Source organism: Nerophis lumbriciformis, linkage group LG10 (genome assembly GCF_033978685.3).
Source record: "Nerophis lumbriciformis linkage group LG10, RoL_Nlum_v2.1, whole genome shotgun sequence".
NCBI lineage: Eukaryota > Metazoa > Chordata > Actinopteri > Syngnathiformes > Syngnathidae > Nerophis > Nerophis lumbriciformis.
Genome location: NC_084557.2, coordinates 21,423,192 through 21,446,020, shown reverse-complemented (window position 1 = coordinate 21,446,020; position 22,829 = coordinate 21,423,192). Strand labels below are relative to the sequence as shown.

At 38.2% G+C, this 22,829-nt stretch overlaps 1 protein-coding gene across 1 annotated transcript in view; it reads right to left on the bottom strand.

The window, feature by feature from the left end:
- osbpl5 (oxysterol binding protein-like 5) overlaps positions 1 to 20,849 on the bottom strand; it is a 74,871-nt gene extending 54,022 nt beyond the window's left edge. Inside the window, exon 1 of the mRNA XM_061970023.2 lies at positions 20,659 to 20,849. The gene's annotated coding sequence lies outside the window, so the exon portion shown is untranslated. The remainder of the gene's footprint in view (positions 1 to 20,658) is intronic.
- Positions 20,850 to 22,829: the final 1,980 nt, after the last annotated feature.

Below are 22,829 nucleotides of genomic sequence, written 5' to 3'. Positions count from 1 at the left end.
AAGTCATTAACGTCTTACTCCCATGAGAAAAGTCATACCCCAATGTAAACATATACACCGGTAATCACATTATTGTATAAACAACCAAGACGCAGTATTCACATTGAACGTAATAGATATATACTCCACAGTATCCAGTTGAGACAGGTGGAAGTGTGTTAAACAGGAAGTGAACTCCTGTGACGTCACAAACCGGAAGTGAAACAAAGTGATCACCCAATTTGCATGTATTAAAAAAAACATTCTAAAACACAATGTGTTGGTTTCTTGTTTTTAATAGGATTAAATTGTGGCTAGTGATTGTAAGAGTGGTCAGTTGCTCTTTCAAGGCACCAGTACCTGTGTAAGAAGTTTCATGTTGGAACTGGTCTAAAAAATACACACAAGGAACCCTGCTGTCTAGAAACAAACCTAGAGGGTTATAAGGTTATTTGCACAGCCTAAGAACATTGTAAGAACATGTAACAATGGTACATGTTTAACACTAACAATTAGGTACTTTTTTTCACATGTTCACATTTGAAGAAAAACAATATCAAAAATCTAACAGTTCAACATAACCAGAGTGAACACAACTTTAGAAGTAGCATTCTACATATTTTGAAGTTTAAAAATGCTTAGTGACATCATTCTCATTTCAGTCCAACTGCTTTCTCATTAAAATGAGTAATTAGTACCGTATTTTCCGCACTGATGTGCACCGGATTATAAGGCGCACCTTCAATGAATGGCCCATTTTAAAACTTTGTTCATATATAAGGTGCACAGCATTATAAGGCGCACTGTCAGCTTTTGAAAAATGTGAGGTTTTTAGGTACGCCTTATAGTGCGGAAAATACGGTAACTAACATCTCACAAGATATTTGGTTCACTGCTGTTAGTAAAATGTATAATTATAACTAATTTTCGACAAAAGTGTCTCTCAAATGCTAATGTCACGGAATATCTCTGACAAGATGACAAATTTGGTGAAAAAAGATGATAAAAATCCCTAACTTATACTGTATGTTTACACAATCCAAAGCCTAAGTAGAGTAGAACGTCAACTCACAAGCTCAATTGGTTCTCTCACCAAAACACACTCAAATAAATGTCACCCATTGAATTTATCCAAATCAATTTAATTAGTAGCTCCCCCAAATTGCCAACATTTTAATATTCAACAAGCATTTTTAAAAAGAAAATAAACCTTTTAGATAAGACATACAGTATTCAGGGTTTTCCCCAGATTGCCAATATAGTTGTGGCAGTGGGAGTCTTGACTATGGGGGTGCGGTCGATATGACATAATTGGCAATGATGCATATATTTTCTTTAAAAATGCTAAAAAAAAAATGTATAGATACATTTAAAAACAAAGCTTTGTCCCTATTATAGTATTATTATAGGTGTATAATCAATATATTGTTAGAGAGTAAGACCTGATGTTGTGGGATGGATTTTACAGGGTTAATTCTGAGGAGTGAGGAGGCTTGTAACTCAAATTGTTGCTTGCAACTTAAAGCTTAAAAAAGTAGAGACAGCTTGTATCTCAAAATACTCGTTGCTGGAGTACTTCTAAGTTGAGGTACTTGTAGTAAGTAAAGTGCATGGCGTAGTTGCTGTGTTTTTCTTTGTTTCTTGCTATGAAGACAGCACAGTCAATCCTAACAGACTAACACCCTCCCACCACCACATCCACCTCCTCGGATTGTAAATAATCAAATGTAAATAATCAAATGTTACTTGTTCTTATGCTTTCTGAGCTCACTATGTTCACTGCTCGCTGTACATATCCTACAAAGTCAGACCTACACTGTTACAATGTCCATTTCTCAGATGATATAATTGTTGATGACTGAAGTGCTGATAGCAACCAAACCTAACACCCCCCTCCCCCCCCACACATACCACTCCCCGGATTGTAAATAATGCAAATAATTCAATGTATATACTCTGATGAATAACTTGTGTGATGACTGTATTATGCTGATAGTATTTATTTGTACCATGAATTGATTAACGTGGACCCCGACTTCAACAAGTTGAAAAACTTATTCGGGTTTGATTGATTGATTGAGACTTTTATTAGTAGGTTGCACAGTGAACTACATATTGCGTACAGTTGACCACTAAATGGTAACACCCGAATAAGTTTTTCAACTTGTTTAACTCGGGGTCCACTTAAATTGACTCATGATACAGATATATACTATCATATATACTATCATCATAATACAGTCATCACACAAGATAATCATCAGGGTGTATACATTGAATTATTTACATTATTTTCAATTCAGGGTGTAGAGGGGGGGGGGGGGGGGGGGGGGGTTAGGTTATCATCAGTCATCAACAATTGAGAACAGAGAAATGGATATTGAAACAGTGTAGGTCTGACTTGGTAGGATATGTACAGCAAGTAGTGGACATAGAGAGAGAGAGAGAGAACGAGAGAGAGAGAGAGAGATCAGAAGGCATAAGAAAAGTATCTACATTTGATTGTTTACATTTGATTATTAACAATCCTGGGAGGGTGTTAGTTTAGGGTTGAAGTTGCCTGGAGGTGTACTTTTATTGCGGTTTTGAAGGAGGATAGAGATAGAGATGCCCTTTCTTTTATACCTGTTGGGAGCGTATTCCACATTGATGTGGCATAGAAAGAGAATGAACGTGGATGCATATGCAAAAGGGCAATATATTTATCTGTACAGTAATCAATGTATTTATATCTGCACCTTATTTCTCTTTTATCCTGCATTACAACGAGCTAATGCAACGAAATATTGTGCTTAACTGTATTGTAAAGTTAAAATTTGAATGACAATAAAAGGAAGTCTAAGTCTAATTAATAAATATATTCTGGTCAAGATCACATATGAAAGTGTAAAAATTATGTTTGATGAGTGAGTATAGCTATGTTTGGATATTGTATTTAATACAACAACTCTGATATCAATTAAGACTTTAGCAAATACATTGAATTACTAGTTGATGTGGGTGTTACCAATCAGTGGTCAATTGTACGGGATATGTACTGTACTGTGCAATCTACTAATAAAAGTTTCAACCAATCAGTCTACCAAGTCAAATTACTTGTGTGTTACATATACTTAGCCAATACACTTGATTCTGATACAGTATATCAGATGTGTTCCCTTGTATTTTCAATATGCTCCTTTGAAAATATAGCACTGTTGAGTATATTCACACAATACACTATGTTAAATACTATATTGATTTCTCTGTGGAAAATGTGACATTTTGAAGGAGTGTTTCATGTTTTGGATGGACAGCTTACAGCTGTTAAATGGCTTTAAGCAAATACTTCACTAGCTAAGGGAGCAAAGGGAATCTTAGCACAACAGAGTTCTCTAAAAGTGTGTGACTCTCTGGGGACAGAGAGACACAAGGGGACAGAGAGCCACAAGATGGAATAGTATTAAGCCGTATATGGAGGAGGGGGGTAGTTTAAGTCCTTAGGGAAGACCTCTGAGCCATAAACAACTTTTTTAAGGGAACAGCTGCAGAGCAAAATGACTATTGAAAGTTACATTTTCAAGAGCGGGTGGTTTTATGGTGCTTTTTTCGGAGGGTGCACTAAAGTGTAATGTTCATATTTTGTAAAAGGTTCCAATTTTTCTGGAAAAAAATAGTTTGTGCCAAAGGACTGTGATCAGGCACTAATCGAGGTGTGACCATATACGTCTCACAAGATGAGACGATACCAGATACTGGGTTCAGGAGATTGACACAAAAACACAGGGATTGTCAATCATGTTCGATCACGTGAGATCATCCGGGCACTCATCACAACGACAGTCATACTGGATAGGTGTCGTTTTCGCATGGCAACGACAAATATGAGTCAACAGTGGCAAATAATGGCTAATAAGTCTTTATTAAGCTGTCGTCTATTTTGGGAAAGTGGTAACGATTGACAATATAGATTCCCATGTCATGGAAAAAAGAAATCGAGGAACAAAATCCAACTCCGGGCGTCAGCCACCTACAGATATCGCCAACTATCTTCTCGATCTTCCTGGCATTAATGATAATTAATTACACATTAGTGACCGTGTGTACTGGTAGCTGGTACTAGAAATATCAAAATAAATTCTGGTCCATTTTGTACTATCAAGCATTGTATGCTGATACCTGCACAAACATCATACATGCTGCAGTTGAGACGTATGTGCAGTAAGTGAAAGGAACAGTAGCCCAGAAGCAGTGGTGCAGTATGAGGATACAATTGACAATAAAAGAAGGAAACGACACACAGGTTCTCTTAATTGGACAACATTTATGGCGACGAGGATGCGACCATAGTAACGAAGTTTGAAGAAGATACGAAAAAAGAAAAATTCTTGAAAATAATAAAAGAAAAGTCAAATATAATCTCCAATCTACTTTAAAAAATAACTTTTGCTATGCTCAAATCATTCTTCAGCTATCAAAGACAAAAAAGAACAAAATGTGGAATAAAGTTCCCTGGTTTTAGAGGACATGTTTAAACATCAGCAACAACAAGAAAATAATTGGCCTTTAACAATGGTGTTTTTATAGGTAAACATTGTTGTAGGACATACAGCATATGGCCCCATTCCTGGGTGAATTTTGTGTGAGAGGAAGCGGGGGGTTAATAATTTTGCAGTGCAGTCTGCTGAAAATGATGGAAAGCACCACTCTTAATAGCAACTGACACTGTGGTTAAATTGCCATATAACACATTTTAAGATATTTAACACTTTACTGCCCTTTGGTGGCTAAATTAGATAGTGCAACCGCCCAATTGCTCACGTTTCATGTATCAGGTGAACCGTGACGAATGGGGTCATATGAATCCCCTTCCTACTGTACACACAAAGACTTTAGCCAGGAACACCAAACTGCCAACTGCTTCATGATGCTTTGTTAGAGGCTGTGTTCTGAAAATTACTTTTGAAAAGTAATTCATTCTAGTTACTCGTTACCTTACCAAAAAAGTAATTGAATTACTAATGGAATTACTCTTTAATAAAAATAATTATTTACAAGGGAAAGTAATTAATGTGTACCCTTAAAAAAACGTCTATCTGGCATAATGCAGTTGAGATAAGTTTCATATATACGAGGGCAGTGTGTGCATCTGTGTGTGTGCCTTTAAAATACAGTGCCTGTTGCCCAGTGACGTGTGATGTCAGCGAGTTGACGCTCAGTCTGAGTCTCACAGGCATTTTAGCTTGAGCTGTTTTTGTTAGTTCAGCAGGCTAGCAGTGGCAGTTTGTCGTATCTGACGGCAGATCTTTTGAATCTTTCACTGGTTTGTGTCACCGCTGATTAATAAATAGATTCAATGTGCTTCCATTGCCGTATGGTCTTGCAAAACAAACGAGGTATTGTTTGGATGGCACGTTTGTCATTTTAATAATTGATGTGTTGTTCAATATTCCCTCCGACCTTCGTAGTTACTAGCGCGCAGTGCAGTTTGTGTCAAATTTTAAGGTGGTGAAAAAAAACTAGTCTTTTACTGACCAGTTCCTCCACCTAAGACCTTGTTTCTTCTGTGTTGGAAAACTGAGGCTGTGAGTTAGCAGGAGCAGCCCCACTTTTCTCTGTGCATGGCGTCGGAGGGAGAGACACACACAGTTTTCAGTGCCCACAGAATGATCAGTGACACGTCTGTGTCAATCACTTGTCCATTTGGTTATGTTTATGGTTAAAGCTTATTTCAAACATGCTATACAGAAGTTAGTCGCGTCATCCTAGAAGCTGCACGGTTCAAAGTATAGGAAAAAGGAGCGACTTATAGTCCAAAATCTACGGTAATCAATTCCGCTGGTAATAAAAGCATGCTAGTTTCGAAAAAGTCACCACTTTGACGCCGGCATAATCGCGAGTATGGCTTCATGTAACAATTGCACACTATACTTAGAGAGGTTGTCCCTGCTGGAGGAACATGTCTACCTTAGAGGTGGGATTCTTTGGGCACCTCCCGATTCGATTATGATTCAGGAGCTACGATTTGATTAAAAATCGATTACTAATGCATCTTTAATTTATGTATTTTGATGCAGTTTTATATTTCTTTTCGTTTCAATAAATAAGCATTTATCACTTGCAACTAGGGATGTCCGATAATGGCTTTTTGCCGATATCAGATATTCTCCAACTCTTTAATTACCGATACCGATATCGATATCAACCTATATATGCAGTCGTGGAATTAACACAATATTATGCCTTTTTTGGACAACCAGGTATGGTGAAGATAAGGTACTTTTTAAAAAAATTAATAAAATAAGATTAATTAAAAACATTTTCTTGAATAAAAAAGAAAGTAAAACAATATAAAAACAGTTACATAGAAACTAGTAACTAATGAAAATTAGTAAAATTAACTGTTAAAGGTTAGTACTATTAGTGGACCAGCAGCACGCACAATCGTGCGTGCTTACGGACTGTATTCCTTGCAGACTGTATTGATATATATTGATACATAATATAGGAACCAGAATATTAATAACAGAAAGAAACAACCCTTTGGGTGAATGAGTGTGAATGAGTGTAAATGGGGGAGGGAGGTTTTTTGGGTTGGTGCACTAATTGTAAGTGTATCTTGTGAAAAAAAAACGATACCGATAATTTCCAATATTACATTTTAACGCATTTATCGGCCGATAATATCGGCAGGCCGATATTATCGGACATCTCTACTTGCAACTTAAAAAATGTTTTTCATTTGGAACAAAAAACAGTTAAATTACTTATTTAACTTAATTTATTTAGTTAAATTAATGAAAGTGTGTGCAAAACTTAACCATAAGTGCCCAATAATAAAGGAGCTGGTTGAATCTCTTGGTGAGGTAGCTCGCTTAAGTCAACCAAATTTTAGAACCACCTGCATTACTTTGTTTACAAAAAATAAATAGACTATCAATTATTGACGTTTGCTAATCTATTCTATAATTGTCCATGTCCGAATTGCAATGCATCTAAAAATTGATTACGGTATTTCTCCTACTTCCAGTTCACATGTTGGAAAATAATAAGAAAATAAATTTAGACAGTGTGTGGACACGCCAGTTCGCGTAGGGTGTACTTGGCGGAATGCGTGGTTAGCATAAGCGGCCAGCAAACAACAGTACACCGGAGAGCATGAACAAGTAAGTTAATGTAGGCTGTTGTCGGTCGTGCACCAGTGAGCGGCCCAGTTAGCGGTTTTCTAGGGAAATCTGAAAAAAATACCACTTTGGGTAGAAAAATAACGGAAATCCGCTAAATAGCAGACATCTGGGATGCCTGTAATGATGGCTGGGAAGTCAAAAGAACTATGCCAAACACCGCCCACTTTTGTTGGAGCATTTAGCAGTGAACCCCTATCTGCCAGCTGTTTTAGACCTAAATGCAGATTTGTTTCGTGCGGTTAATTTGCATTACCACATCCAATCTAGCGACCATCTTCAAATTTGTTGTATGGTGTCACACGAAAAGGGTCTTTATGACTGGACAAGTAAACACTTTCAAGTCTCTTAGAACTTTGCATACATGAGCTTTTAACTGTCACGTTTTCCACAAATAAAAACTAAAATGAAAAATTATCCATCCATCCATCCATTTTTTACCGCTTATTCCCTTTGGGGTTGCGGAGGGCGCTGGAGCCTATCTCAGCTACAATCGGGCGGAAGGCGGGGTACACCCTGGACAAGTTGCCACCTAATCGCAGGGCCAACACAGATAGACAGACAACATTCACACTCACATCCACACACTAGGGCCAATTTAGTGTTGCCAATCAACTTATCCCCAGGTGCATGTCTTTGGAGGTGGGAGGAAGCCGGAGTACCCGGAGGGAACCCACGCAGTCACGGGGAGAACATGCAAACTCCACACAGAAAGATCCCGAACCCGAGATTGAACCCAAGACTACTCAGGACCTTCGTATTGTGAGGCAGATGCACTAACCCCTCTGGTTAAAATGAAGCAAGCATAATTGAATATTACTCTTTTGAGGAGCTTGCTGCGTCTTCTGCATCGCTGATATTGCAGCTATCAAGTTTATATAAATAAGGATGCAACAGTATTATTAATACCATAGTATTTTGGTTTTAAAGTATTCTCAATAATACGGTGACGTATGATAGTATCAAACGAAAACTTGGCGAGTGTAGTTTTTTGGGGTGTTTTATCGTTGGCCGGGTCTGTAAATGAACGATATCTCCCACAATCCTATGCGCAGCGTAGGAACGGAGAGGTAGAGGCGTGGAAAGCCGTAAGCAGAGAGTGAAGTGTGTTTGTACTCGTCGTGGATAAAAGGAATTGGTCATTTTTGGGCATTAAATTTGTCCATAAATGGTTGAGTTTTGTTGCTAACAAACAGACATACAAGCCCAAGCCAAAACATAGAGGTAGGAAAAGTCCCGCCACTTTTGTTTTGAGTGTTTCCAAAGCGACACAGACCAAGTCGGTATTGTGGCACCGCACATCGCGAAATCACGCAAAATAAATGTTTAACATGGGAAATACGAGTAAACTAAAAAGCTACATCCTCAATCCATCCATCTGTTTTTCTACCACTTGAATCCCTTGACTCTACTTTTTAAAAAGACGCTTGAACACGTAAACAATACAGGGGGCGGAGGGGCGCCAACTCAGACCGTGACCTAGAAAGATATTTGAAGCCAGCGAAGCCAAACATCAGTTTGTGAGTTTATAAATGGTTGATTTAAGGTAAAGTTTTGTACCTGACAAAATGTCCTTGCTCACCCGATGAAGGCTGCAGAAGCAAGGTAGCCAAAACTTGTCAGGTACAAAACTTTACCTTACTAGCCTATATAAATCAACCATTTATAAATACACATCAGTAGGCTAAATTAACCTTTTCAACATATCAGTTTGTGAGGTTTTTACATTATTAAAAGTTGAATTTTTAGTTTACTTTTCTGAGTTTACTCTTCAGATTGTTATAAAAAAATGACCACTGTAGAAGACACTGCTTCCCATAATGTAAAAGTTGAAAGACAACAAACGTTATTGTTTTACACTTGTTATACTGGATGTTTTTGTTGTTTCTTTAAAGACATTAACAAAGTTTTTCTTATATATATTTGCTTGAAACAGTAGATGTTCCTGCACAATTATTTGCACTTAAAAATATTTGTTTGTAGGAATAAATGTGATTAGAAAATTTGAGCATTATTTTTTGCGTTCAATTACAGTAAGCGTGTTTATCCTAAACATTCCCGCTACTCCATTTTACACACTATGACATTTTTACCAAGCTTTTTTTATGACATTCACCACAATAATATTGTACCGAGGCCTTAATACTGTGAGAATAGCGTACTGTGAGATTTCGTTACATCCCTAGTGTATATGTTATTAAAAAAACATCCTAACTTCCATCCATCCATCCATTTTCTACCGCTTATTCCCTTCGGGGTCGCGGGGGGCGCTGGAGCCTATCTCAGCTACAATCGGGCGGGAGGCGGGGTACACTCTCTGAACCTATTGTCAAATTAATGTACTAAAAGCATAGTGTGTGTTTTATGGTTGGAAAGCTCATGTCCATCGTCAACCTTTGCTTGTGTTTCAACAAATTGCAAGTAGTATGTGATGATATATTATTTGATAACGCCCCCTTCATGTCCCCAGCCACACCCCCATCGCCACATATATAGTGTCAATCTGGGGGAAATCCTGCTAATAGATAGAAATCAGGACATAGGCTTTCACTCATACTGTATATTAGTGTTGTCCCAATACCAATATTTTGGTACCAGTACCAACATTTTTTCGATACTTTTCTAAATAAAGGGGACCACAACATTTTTTATTATTGGCTTTATTTTAACAAAAACTCTTACGGTACATTAAACCTATGTTTCTTATTGCAAGTTTGTCCTTAAATAAAATAGTGAACATACAAGACAACTTGTCTTTTAGTAGTAAGTAAGCAAACAAAGGCTCCTAATTTAGCTGCTGACATATGCAGTAGCATATTGTGTCATTTTCCATTCAATTATTTTGTCAAAATTATTAAGGACAAGTGGTAGACAATTAATTATTAATCTACTTTTTCATTTACTGTTAATATCTGCTTAATTTCTCTTTTAACATGTTCTATCTACACTTCTGTTAAAATGTAATAATGACTTATTCTTCTGTTGTTTGATACTTCACATTAGTTTTGGATGATACCACAAATTTGGGCGGACCGGTACTTTTCAGAGGCGGTATAGTACCGAATACGATTCATTAGTATCGCGGTACTATACTAATACCGGTATACCGTACAACCCTACTGTATATAGAAGTGACTTTAGCTCTACCATAGTAGTTATGTCATATTTGGTTAGGACAAATCTACAGGCACAATTTGTCAAATCCACCTTTGTTTGATTCTGTCTTTCCCCCAGGTAATAATAAATATTTATGAGTAAGTTATCCGTTATCAGTATCGGTCCAGAAAACCAGGGAGTTATCGGTTTCGGCTCAAAAAAAATGGCATGCATCCCTTAAAAAATACGATTTGATTTGAGTTAAAACGCAGCTCGGGGAGTAATTAGATGAGCGAAATGTACGTTTATTGGCCAAAATGTGTAGGGAGGTTGCTGCACAAAGTTGTGTGAATTGGCAGAATCGCAACATTGCAAATAGCTGGAGGATCTGATTGTCAATACAGTTAATCAAAAGGTGTTTCGATGGCATCAGTAATTTGCTGTACTGACATACTGTAACTATACGGTTCCAATGTATTTCTATGGTGTATGGAAATTGAGAAGGGCTAGGAGAGGGCAAACGACACAAGTCCCAGCTGGTTTTGAAAAAGGGACAAGGGTCAGCTCAACAATGTCTGCTTCAACATGGCATCTTCTATGTATTTCCCACTGCACAGCATGAGAGCCAGGACATCTGTTGTGTCTTGCTGCTCGGACAAGCAGTGATTATAACACAGCACAAATCACCCACGGAATGTGACTCAAACTGCTCTTCGTATTCTCACCAGCCATCGTTCTCACCAGCATCACACTCTCTCCTCTTTTGCCATTCAAAGGCCAAGCAAAGCTAGAGCAGTAGTTGATAGGCTTAGGGAGCAACACCATTAAATATCACCGGCTGAGTAAGGTAGACCGGCACATGTCATGAGCAGACGTTGGCGTTAACAGATCAACACGGGGAAACGTCAATCATTATTAAAGCTATAATGGAAATCATTTAATGGACCATTTGTTTTGGTTATAGAGGATTATGTTTTCATCAAAAAATACATTAGATGTTCAGCATTTAAAGTGAGACAGACGCGAGCAGGGTGAATTTTTATTGATCGGTTGACCTACTTTCTTTGGCCTGTCAGTATTACTAACATTCAAAATGACACACTAGTTTGCGGTGTGTCACAACGCGGTCATTCAATAACAGATCATTACACTGCTACATCTGGTCATTAAACCTTTGTGGCTTTGGATAACAAACATGATAGGGTGAAGTAATCATTAAGTAGAGGTGGGTATATTACAAAATGTCCTTGCTCAAATACAGGGAAAAGTAAGGGCCAATTCATCATTATTTGAAAAAATAAATAAATAATGCATAGTGATCTCTTGATTACCGCGTAATGGTAAGTACATTTCTGCAAAGCGGGTACAATATCTTATGATTTATATGAATATCGTATGCATTAGGGTTGTACAGTATACCGGTATTAGTATAGTACCGCGATACTAATGAATCATATTCGGTACTATACCGCCTCTGAAAAGTACCGGTCCACCCCCCCCGCGCACCCCTGTCGCCGTCACGTCGAGTCATTGCTGGTTTAAGAGCAGACAAGAATGTTCGTCAGCGCACAATTAGGCAGTACTTACAAGCAGACACACAGTGTGTAGACAGAAAAGGGAGAATGGACGCATTTTGGCTTAAAAACTAAAGATAAAGGTGAAGTTATAACACTGAAACGCCCTCAGGAAGAGATGCTTTAAGACATGACTAGCTAGCTAGCGGCTAAGGTCTAGTGTTTTAGCTACTTCTAAATCACTAATCCTCGCCTCCATGGCGACAAATAAAGTAAGTTTCTTACAAGTATCATCCCTGCAGGACGAGGAATACCTAAACATGCTTCAGTACACACGGTACCTCACCGGCGTCAAAATGTAAACAAACGCCATTGGTGGATCTACACTTAACATCCACTGTAATGATACCAAAGTACAGTAGCGTATCTTGTCGATACTACTATGATTACGTCGATATTTTTTGGCATCACAAGATCTTCTTTCGTTTTTTTTAAATCTATATTATGTTTGTAAACTCAGGAAATATGCCCCTGGACACATGACTTTGAATATGACCAATGTATGATCCTGTAACTACTTGATATCGGATTGATACCCAAATTTGTGGTATCATCTAAAACTAATGTAAAGCATCCAAACAACAGAAGAATAAGTGATTATTACATTTTAACAGAAGTGTAGATCCATCCATCCATCCATTTTCTACCGCGTATTCCCTTCGTGGTTGCGGGATATAACATGTTAAAAGAGAAAGTAAGCAGATATTAACAGTAAATGAACATGTAGATTAATAATTAATTTCTACCACTTGTCCTTAATAATTTTGACAAAATAATAGAATGGAAAATGACACAATATGTTACTGAATACGTCAGCAGACTGATTAGGAGTCTTTGTTTGTTTACTTAATACTAAAAGACAAGTTGTCTAGTATGTTCACTATTTTATTTAAGGACAAACTTGCAATAAGAAACATGTGTTTAATGTACCCTAAGATTTTTTTTTTTTTTTTAAATAAAGCCAAAAATGCAATTTTTTGTGGTCCCTTTTATTTAGAAAAGTATCTAAATAATTTTGGTACCGGTACCAAAATATTGGTATTGGGACAACACTAGTATGCATTTAACGTCTTCATAAGCCCATCCATCCATCCATCTTCTACCGCTTATTCCCTTTGGGGTCGCGGGGGGCGCTGGAGCCTATCTCAGCTACAATCGGGCGGAAGGCGGGGTACACCCTGGACAAGCCTTCCACACAAAATTATAACCTCTTTGTACACTTTAAAACCTTGCCTCAACTGCTTCAAGGCATAATCAACAACCAGTTCTATATAAAGCTTTCACATTTGTCTTAATATCGTATTTTTCGGACCATAGTGCGCACCGGATTATAGGGCTGGGCTATAAGGCAACATTTTTTTACCACGACTAATTTTTTCATATTATTTGATCTCAATTAAAATCAAAATGTATTTTCATTAAAGTCGGATTGTTATGTGCAGGATTATACAGAGTACTGTTGCATCCCTACTGTTTATTACTGCAGTATCTTGTAAGAAACATTTCCGTCATGTTTGATCAAGGTAATACATGCTAACAGCTGACAACTGTTATTTTGTTCAAACATATGACTGTGTTTACCAGAGGTGCAACAGTATTCTTTAATTATGTGTATACATCAGTGCTTCTCACCAGTACTTTGGCAAACAAGCGGTAAACCAGATTGTGCAGTTTTTAAATCACCAACTATGTATCTTTTATTTCACTAAATAAGCGTTTATCACTTGCAAATTACACTTTTAACAGTGCATTTGTAATAAGAAACAGTTAAAGTAATCCCCATCACATTTATTAAATTGATGGAAATGTGTGCAAAACTGGAACATAAGTGCCCTAAAATAAGGAGCTGGTCGGACCTCTCAGTGTGGTGGCTCGCTGCAGTCAGCCATTACGTTTAACAAAAAAATATAAACTCTCCCACTCTGTTAAAAATGTCCTGTGTTCTTCTTCATATTTTCGTTTTGCTGTGCTTTTTTTCCCTGCCATTTTGAGAGTGAACTTGTCACAAATTGTTTACTACTGTGATCTCACGCACATGCACGTTTGACGTCACTCAAACCGACTTCGGCTTCTTTTTCTTATGTTAGACTGACCATACGTCCTCTTTTCCCCGGACATGTCCTCTTTTGCGGGGCTTTTTCTAAAACTGTGAATGTTACAGAATATAAGTGTGACTTATTTTGTTATACTGTCAAGCAGTGTTGGCGTTACCGCACTTTGTGTGTGTTTTTACGTATAGAAATCAGAAAGGACGCGCAATTCCTGAAGCCCGCGTGTCACCCGGACGCAGATTTTTTTTTTTACCTACCGCCGGTTTGCTTGTTTATTTTATTGCATCGATTATCACTTTCCGCCAGTGTATTTTTTTGTTTATATTTGCCGGGTCAAATTTCCGTCCCCGTTTATTGCGTTTTTATTGGTCATAAATTTTGATTCGCCGAACGTTTTATCAATGACAAATAATGCCTCAGTTTGCACTCAGACAAGTTTACCGCGAGGGGCTGTCAAAATAAAGACTTCATGGTAAACACTAAAGCCCTAATAGAGTTGTTACACCTTTCCTGCTTCCGGCTCCCAGACCGTAGTCGAGGAGCGCAGGGGAGACGTTCCTCCAAGGCCGATGTACTTCGGGGGTAACACCCTTCACTTTACCTGGCAGTGGGTCTTTACAGCTCCGGACTCGAGGGTGACTGACGAGGCCGGCGGTTTGTTGCAACTTTGTGACTTTATTGGTGTCATCCACCAAGCTACTAGCACCTGCACCAATCACTGTTACCGCTCACTCACCTCTCTCGCCCAGCCACTCACTGACGTCACTCACCTCACATGCGGTCATATCTTAAAAAGGCCACACACACACATACGCTACTCTCATAACAGAGTTAAGAGCCGCATGAAACCAGCCAAAGAGCCGCATGAGGCTTGCGAGCCGCGGGTTGGCTAGGTTAGAGTGTCCGCCCTGAGATCGGTAGGTTGTGAGTTCAAACCCCGGCCGAGTCATACCAAAGACTACAAAAATGGGACCCATTACCTCCCTGCTTGGCACTCAGCATCAAAGGTTGGAATTGGGCCTGGGTGTGGCCACCGCTGTTGCTCACTGCTCCCCTCACAGGGGGTGATCAAGGGTGATGGGTCAAATGCAGAGAATAATTTCGCCACACCTAGTGTGTGTGTGGCAATCATTGGTACTTTAACAAGTGCACTTTAATTTAGTGTTGTTTTGATATGTCATCTTAGTGACATCATGCACAAAAGTGCACTCACAGCTTGTTTTAAAATGTCTCTGACAATCTTGCACTTTCTGTCTTGAAATGACATGAATGTTTGTGCCACTGCTTAATAACGGTTTAATAAATACAGTTTTGGTAAATTGACTTAGTTGTGATTTCCCTCTCTGCATGAAAGTTTAAAATGAGCATATATTAATGCAGTATGAACAAGAATGTTTTAATGTAGACACATAGAATCATCATACTGCTGTGATTGTATGCATCAAGTGTTCATTCAAGGCTAAGGCAAAATATCGAGATATATATCATGTATCGTGACATGGCCTAAAAATATTGAGATATTAAAAAAAGGCCGTATCGCCCAGCCCTATGATTGACTTAGACTTAGACAAACTTTAATGATCCACAAAGGAAATTGTTCAACACAGTAGCTCAGTTACAATGATGGAAAGTGTAAGGATGGAAAGGACAATGCAGGTATAAATAGACTAATATAGCGATAAAAAAAATCGACCATATATACACGAATATATACATAATGTGTACAGAATAATATATATACAGATATATTATATTATTTTTATAACATATATACAATATATACCAATGACCATGTACAATATTACAGTGTATACAGTATATGTGACAGCAGCAGCATAAAATAGAGAGTAGATCCAGCAGAAAATAGACATTATAAACATTATAAACAAAGAGAAGTAGCTAACATGTCAGGTGTCAGGTAATAGGCAAATATCATCTATTGCTGTATGGCGAGTGATTATACAGCTGGATGGAATGTGGAATGAAGGAGTTCTTGAATCGCACAGTGCGGGAAGGAAGTTGAAGGAGCCAGTTGGAGTATGAGCTCCGCTGTCCCTTAATTGTCAGGTGGAGTGCACTGTAAAAACTCTTTCAGTGGTATTGTCCATTTTACTTTATTTTTAAAAGTATATTTATTCCAATAAATCAATTTATTTTTATTTTTATAGTTTTTGAGTTATTTATAAGTAAAAAGTGTGAATATTTTCGTAACTTACTTTTTTATGTGATAAAATTCATTTTATTGGACTTCCAACATAAATTGATTTAGCAAAACTCAGTTCAAACGTTTATATCAGACCTAAAACGTCAGGACCCGCCCACCTGCATGCAGCTGTGGAAGAATTTAGTTTGCTACTTTTCCCGCCGACCGCAGTTTCGGATGTGCTCTTACCTCCGACAGCTCATTTACTTCAACCAAACATTGTTTATAGCTGTGCAGTTTATAATTAGCGTTTTATTTGCGTGGTAGTTTAATATTTTATTCTTCAGTTTATAAGCAACCACATTAAAGCTGCTTCACTAGCTTGCATTAAAAGTTGCTAGCAGCTAGCTAGGTAAACTTGACAGAGCTATCTGAAGCCCCCTCAAGACTAGTGATGGGATCGGCAGTTCTTTTGACTGTACTGAATCACTAGAATCAGTTCCTTAAATTGAGTTGTTCAAAATTTTCGTTCACAAACATCCCCCCCCCCCCCCCCAAAATCTCACCAGTAGTCACCATTTAAAGGGTATTTTTTCTAATTTTTCTTTTGTGGGGCCACGCCCCCGGACCCCCTACTGTTGCTAGGTTACCAACTTAGACCACCGCGGCTACAAAAAAATCTAGAGGAATCACTGCAATTGAGTATATTAGGGTGTAAAAAAAACAGATATAAAGGGCTCTCATCAGGCTTATATATCCAAGAGGTTAGACATGAACCATAACTTGTCTTTTTTTCTCTCTCTCTATAATGACACTGTTGTACCAACCAAGAGTGATTTTTTAAAGCATTACAGACTGCACCATGGGACTTTTGGACACAGCCATGCTTTGCCTGACATTCATGTAGGTTACCCATGCTCTTTTAAATGCTGGAGTTCCCTTCGCTCTCATCTGTCAAGATACCACCTGGTGTGTAAATTAAGTTTTTTTATGTTTTATACACAATAAATTGCCCCACTGTGAAGCTCCAGCTGGTCAGAAGGAGGGATCTGTGAGTTGTTTAAGTTAAAATGTTTCAAAATATACACACTGAAAGACACTATGGTGAAGGTGTTCTGCTTGTGAATTGTTACAGAAGTACAGATAATCTTAATGTTAAATTGTTTTAGCAAGAAACTGTACTGTGAATGTTCTAAGTAAAACTTGAGATGCTGAGGTCATGCATTCTTTTATGCACTAAATACTGATGTTCTTGACTGTTAATACTGTCCAGCTTATTGACATGGTTTGGATATGGCTTGTGAAATTTTTTTAATAATATGTATACGGTTAAAAAAAAGAAAACTACTGTGAAGGTGTTCTATACAGCACTTTAAAAAGTTGAGGTCATGCATTCTATGCACTAAATATGGATGTTGACTGTTCATACTGTCCAGCTCATTGCCACTGTTTTTATATGGTAATGATTTAATAAAGGTTGGAATTTGATATGTCTTGATTTATTTATTATCATTCTAAGTAATTATTTTAAGCAGTTTCCATTTTCAAAACAAAGAAAGGGTAAGTTGGTCAAAATTAACAAAATTGAGTACAAAAATTATTTTTTTATTTAAATGTTACTTATTTTAATAAAGTCTTGTGTGTTTATTAATATGCTGATGTTTTTTTAAATTGATTTTACTCAATTTCTTGGCTTTTTCTGTAAACGCAACTTAATCTTTTTGCATAAATCAAAATGCATATTATTAAGTTCTACTTACTCAAAATACCAATTAGTTGACTAAACCAACAAAAATTGCTTGTAAAATGTTGCCTTATTTTTATTGAGTTATCAATCAATCAATCAATGTTTATTTATATAGCCCTAAATCACAAGTGTCTCAAAGGGCTGCACAAGCCACAACGACATCCTCGGTACAGAGCCCACATAAGGGCAAGGAAAAAGTCACCCCAGTGGGACGTCGATGTGAATGACTATGAGAAACCTTGGAGAGGACCGCATATGTGGGTAACCCCCCCCCTTCTAGGGGAGACCGAATGCAATGGATGTCGAGTGGGTCTGACATAATATTGTGAGAGTCCAGTCCATAGTGGATCCAACATAAGTTAGATCTAGGCAACAGTTTTTACAGTGTGGGTGGCAGGATTGTCCATGATGGCGAGCAGTTTGTCCAGTGTCAACCTATCCCTCACTGACACAAACGCCTCCAACTGCGTGCCAATAGTTTGGCCGGCTTTCCGGATCAGTTTATCAATTAATGATGACTGTATTATGCTGATAGTATATATTTGTACCATGAATTGATTAACGTGGACCCCAACTTAAACCATACTTGCCAACCCTCCCGGATTTTCCGGGAGACTCCCGAAATTCAGCGCCTCTCCCAAAAACCTCCCAGAACAAATTATCTCCCGAAATTCAGGCGGACCTGAGTCCGCTTTCCCACAATATAAATGGTGTGCCTGCCCAATGACTTTTTAACTGTAGAATGATCGAGGGCGAGTTCTTGGTTCCTTATGTGGGTTTATTGTTAGGCAGTTTCATTAACGTCCTCCCAGCGCGGCAACAACACACAACAACAGCAGTCACGTTTTGGTCTACCGTAAAGCAGTTCGTCTGCCGTAAACAGCAACGTTGTGACACTCTTAAACAGGACAATACTGCCATTTAGTGCATTTGATGAAAGCACTTTTGTGTGTGCCACACAGCAATGCATCATCCGAGAGGGTGTTCAGCATGGTTAGAAAAATAGTGACAGAGAATAGAACAAGGATGGACAATTCAACAAGTATATGTGTAAATAAATGAACACTGAAATGCAAGTATTTCTTATATATATATATATATATATATATATATATATATATATATATATATATATATTAGGGATGTCCCGATCCAGGTTTTTGCACTTCCGACCCGATACCGATATTGTTTTTGCACTTCCGATTCGATACCAATACTGACCGATACTGATACTGACCGATAATGGCCTATCCGAGCATGTATTAAAGTTTAAAGTTATTTAGCCTACTTAGTTGTCAGAATCATGTTGAAAAGGGTTTTAGTACTCTTGATAACAACTAGCCAGCTGAATTAGGTGAGTTTGAACAATACACAATGGTTGGTAACAAGAAACTGACCTGTTTATTCAAGGATAAACACAAAATAGACAAAATTATACATGACAAACAGAAATGGCATCATTGAAACAAGGGCTGGGCGATATGGCCTTTTTTTAATATTGCGATATTTTAAGGCCATATTGCGATACACGATATATATCTCGATATTTTGCCTTAGCCTTGAATGAACACTTGATGCATATAATCACAGCAGTATGATGATTCTATGTGTTTTGATTGATTGATTGAGACTTTTATCAGTAGGTTGCACAGTGAAGTACATATTCCGTACAATTGACCACTAAATGGTAACACCCGAATAAGTTTTTCAACTTGTTTAAGTCTGGGGTCCACTTAAATTGATTCATGATACAGATATATACTATCAGATATATACTATCATAATAGAGTCATCACACAAGATAATCACATTGAATTATTTACATTATTTATAATCCGGGGTGTGGAGGGGGGCGCCGGATGTAAGTGTCAAAAAGACAGCCAAAAGAGTTTGATATGAGAATAAATCTAAAGTTAAAATATATATATATATATATATATATATATATATATATATATATATATATATATATATATATATATATATATATATATGAATGAAATACTTGACTTGGTGAATTCTAGCTGTAAATATACTCCTCCCCTCTTAGCCACGCCCCTCCACCACGCCCCCCACCCGAAATCGGAGGTCTCAAGGTTGGCAAGTATGACTTAAACAAGTTGAAAAACTTATTCGAGTGTTATCATTTAGTGGTCAATTGTACGGAATATGTACTGTGTAAACTGTACAGTTTCATATGATGTATTCTCTTCCTTTGCAATCTACTAATAAAAGTTTCAATCAATCAATCTCACAGCACACTAGTGTGCCGCCGCACAGTGGTTTAAAAACACTGCCCTTAACAGAAACGGCTTGACAACGCCTACACGTTATACTATTTTAATGTCTCCCACCCACTCATTGGTCTTTGAAATCCCTCGCCATGCCACGGCACTTTGAACAGCGGTGACGTCACGCTGCAGCCTGCAACACGGTGATGTGCATCATGTGAAAGGATGATGGTGAATACGTGCTATCTGGAGGAACTGCTACGTCACGTGTGCCCTTATATGGGTTAACGGTGCCCCTTCCTATCCACATAGAGCCATCCAATAAATACGTGTTTTTAATAGCAGAGCGAACATAAATGGTGTTAAATGTTTAGTGTTGGCAGGATAAAAGAGGGCGTGGGGGCTAAGGTGGCGACAGTGTATTTGGTGCGGCTAAGCTAGCTGCACATTAGCCCCCCACCCCCTGCCCTGCCTCGCACAACGGACACGAGTGGGCGAATTCCTTTGAACGTTTTACCGTTAAGTAGTTCAATGTAAGGTGGAGAAGAAGAAGAAAAAAAAAACAAAGCGCGCGGCTGCCACGCAACACTGGGACATTCACGTTTTATTGCAACAAATACAAGTAACGCTAGCTAAAAATAGCAAGTTGTCCACAGTTGGCCAAAACAACTCACCGTGTGTGGGTCGGGTTCACGCGGTCGTGTCCAAGCTCCGTGCCGAGTTCGGCGTCATAGCCACAAGTATTGCTGGTTGCGAGGAGTGTTGTTGGAGAAGTTGTTCCGTCTCAATATGGAGTAGCGGGGACGACTGTGCTGCTGCTGCTGCTGCTGCTGATGCACTGACAGCCCTGGCGCCCCCTGCGGCCATAGGGAGAATGACAACAGTGGACAGCGTCGTCCCTCCCTCACATCCGGGTAATTATTCCGTTTATTTTGTTGTTTACAACCTTAAAAGATTAATTAAATGGTTGCCAATCAACCTGGGGATAGGTTGATTGGCAAGACTAAATTGGCCTTAGTGTGTGAATGTGAGTGTGAATGTCGTCTGTCTATCTGTGTTGGCCCTGCGATGAGGTTGCGACTTGTCCAGGGTGTACCCCGCCTTCCGCCCAATTGTAGCTGAGATAGGCTCCAGCGCCCCCCGCGACTCCAAAGGGAATACGCGGTAGAAATGGATGGATGGATGGATTAATTAAATGATTTTTCTAAAATGTACATAAGTATTCAAAGCCTTTAGGTTTAGATAGGAAAATGGGTATTAAAAAACAATTTAACTGCAAATTTGTGTGATTTAAAAAGTGTTTACATAATCAGAATCAGAAATATTGTATTAAAAATCACTACATATTTTCTACTGCTCGCTAGTGTTACCATATCTGAGTTATTGTGCAGAAATATGGGGAAATAACTACAAATGTGCGTTACATTCGCTAACCGTGTTACAAAAAAGATCAGTTAGAATAATACATAATGTTGGATATAGAGAACATACAAACCCTTTATTTAGTCAAAAATATTAAAGTTCGGTGATTTGGTAAAATTGCAAACAGCTAAAATGATGTACAAAGCAAACTATAACCTGCTACCAAAGAATGTACAACAATTCTTCTCAACTAAAGAGGAGAAATATAACCTTAGAGGAAAAAATAATTTAAAACATTTATATGCACGTACAACACTTAGAACTTTTAGCATATCAGTATGTGGAATTAAATTATGGAATGGATTAAGTAAATAAGTTAAAAATTGTACTGATATGATCCAGTTTAAGAGGTTGTTCAAAATAATAGTGCTTACAGAGTACAAAGAAGAAGAATTATGAGAAATACTTCCAACCTTATTGAAAATAAGATATTCTTCATCTCAGTAATTAATTAATTACATATTACAAAACTGTTGTATACTAATTCATAGATATTATTTTATTATATAAAAAGGTCAGTAAATGATTCTATATATTTGTAAACGCTTTGAAGTGGGAAAGGGGTAGGATTAAATAAGCTTTGCTTCTTCCTACTCCTTTTCGGGCATGATGTAAAATGAAATGATATGAAATTGTGTGATGTATTATGATGTAAGTGTGTTCATGTTCGAAATAAACTAAAGAAAGAAAGAAAAAATGTGAAGTGGATTATATTTATATAGTGCTTTTCTCTAGTGACTCAAAGCGCTTTACATAGTGAAACCCAATATCTAAGTTACATTCAAACCAGTGTGGGTGGCACTGGGAGCAGGTGGGTAAAGTGTCTTGCCCAAGAACACAACGGCAGTGACTAGGATGGCTGAAGCGGGGATCGTACCTGGAACCCTCAAGTTGCTGGCACGGCCGCTCTACCAACCGAGCTATACCGCCCCATAAATCCCCATTCAAGATCAGACAAACATTACAGGGAGACAGAACGGGATCAAACATTACAGGGAGACAGAACAGGACTGAGGCCAAGGGAAAAAACAACTCATAGCACACATCCCTCTTACATGTTTGTAAAGAGGGACAGATAAAATAACACAAAGGACATTAAAGACATTAAAAGAGCAGAGCTGATGCAACCAGCCATTTCTACATACAGCTATGAATAAAAAGTAAAAGAAACATATACACTGTGGTGGCCTCTGCGGTGTTCCACGCCATCGTCTACTTATTAATACAGAATATCTCGATATCTCTTTTTTTTCCTTCTATTATCACGTCCGTTGTGTCCTTGAGCAAGACACTTCACCCTTGCTCCTGATGGCTCGTGGTTACGGCCTTGCATGGCGGCTCTCGCCATCTGTGTGTGAATGAGTGTGTGAATGGGTGAATGTGGAAATAGTGTCAAAGCGCTTTGAGTACCTTGAAGGTAGAA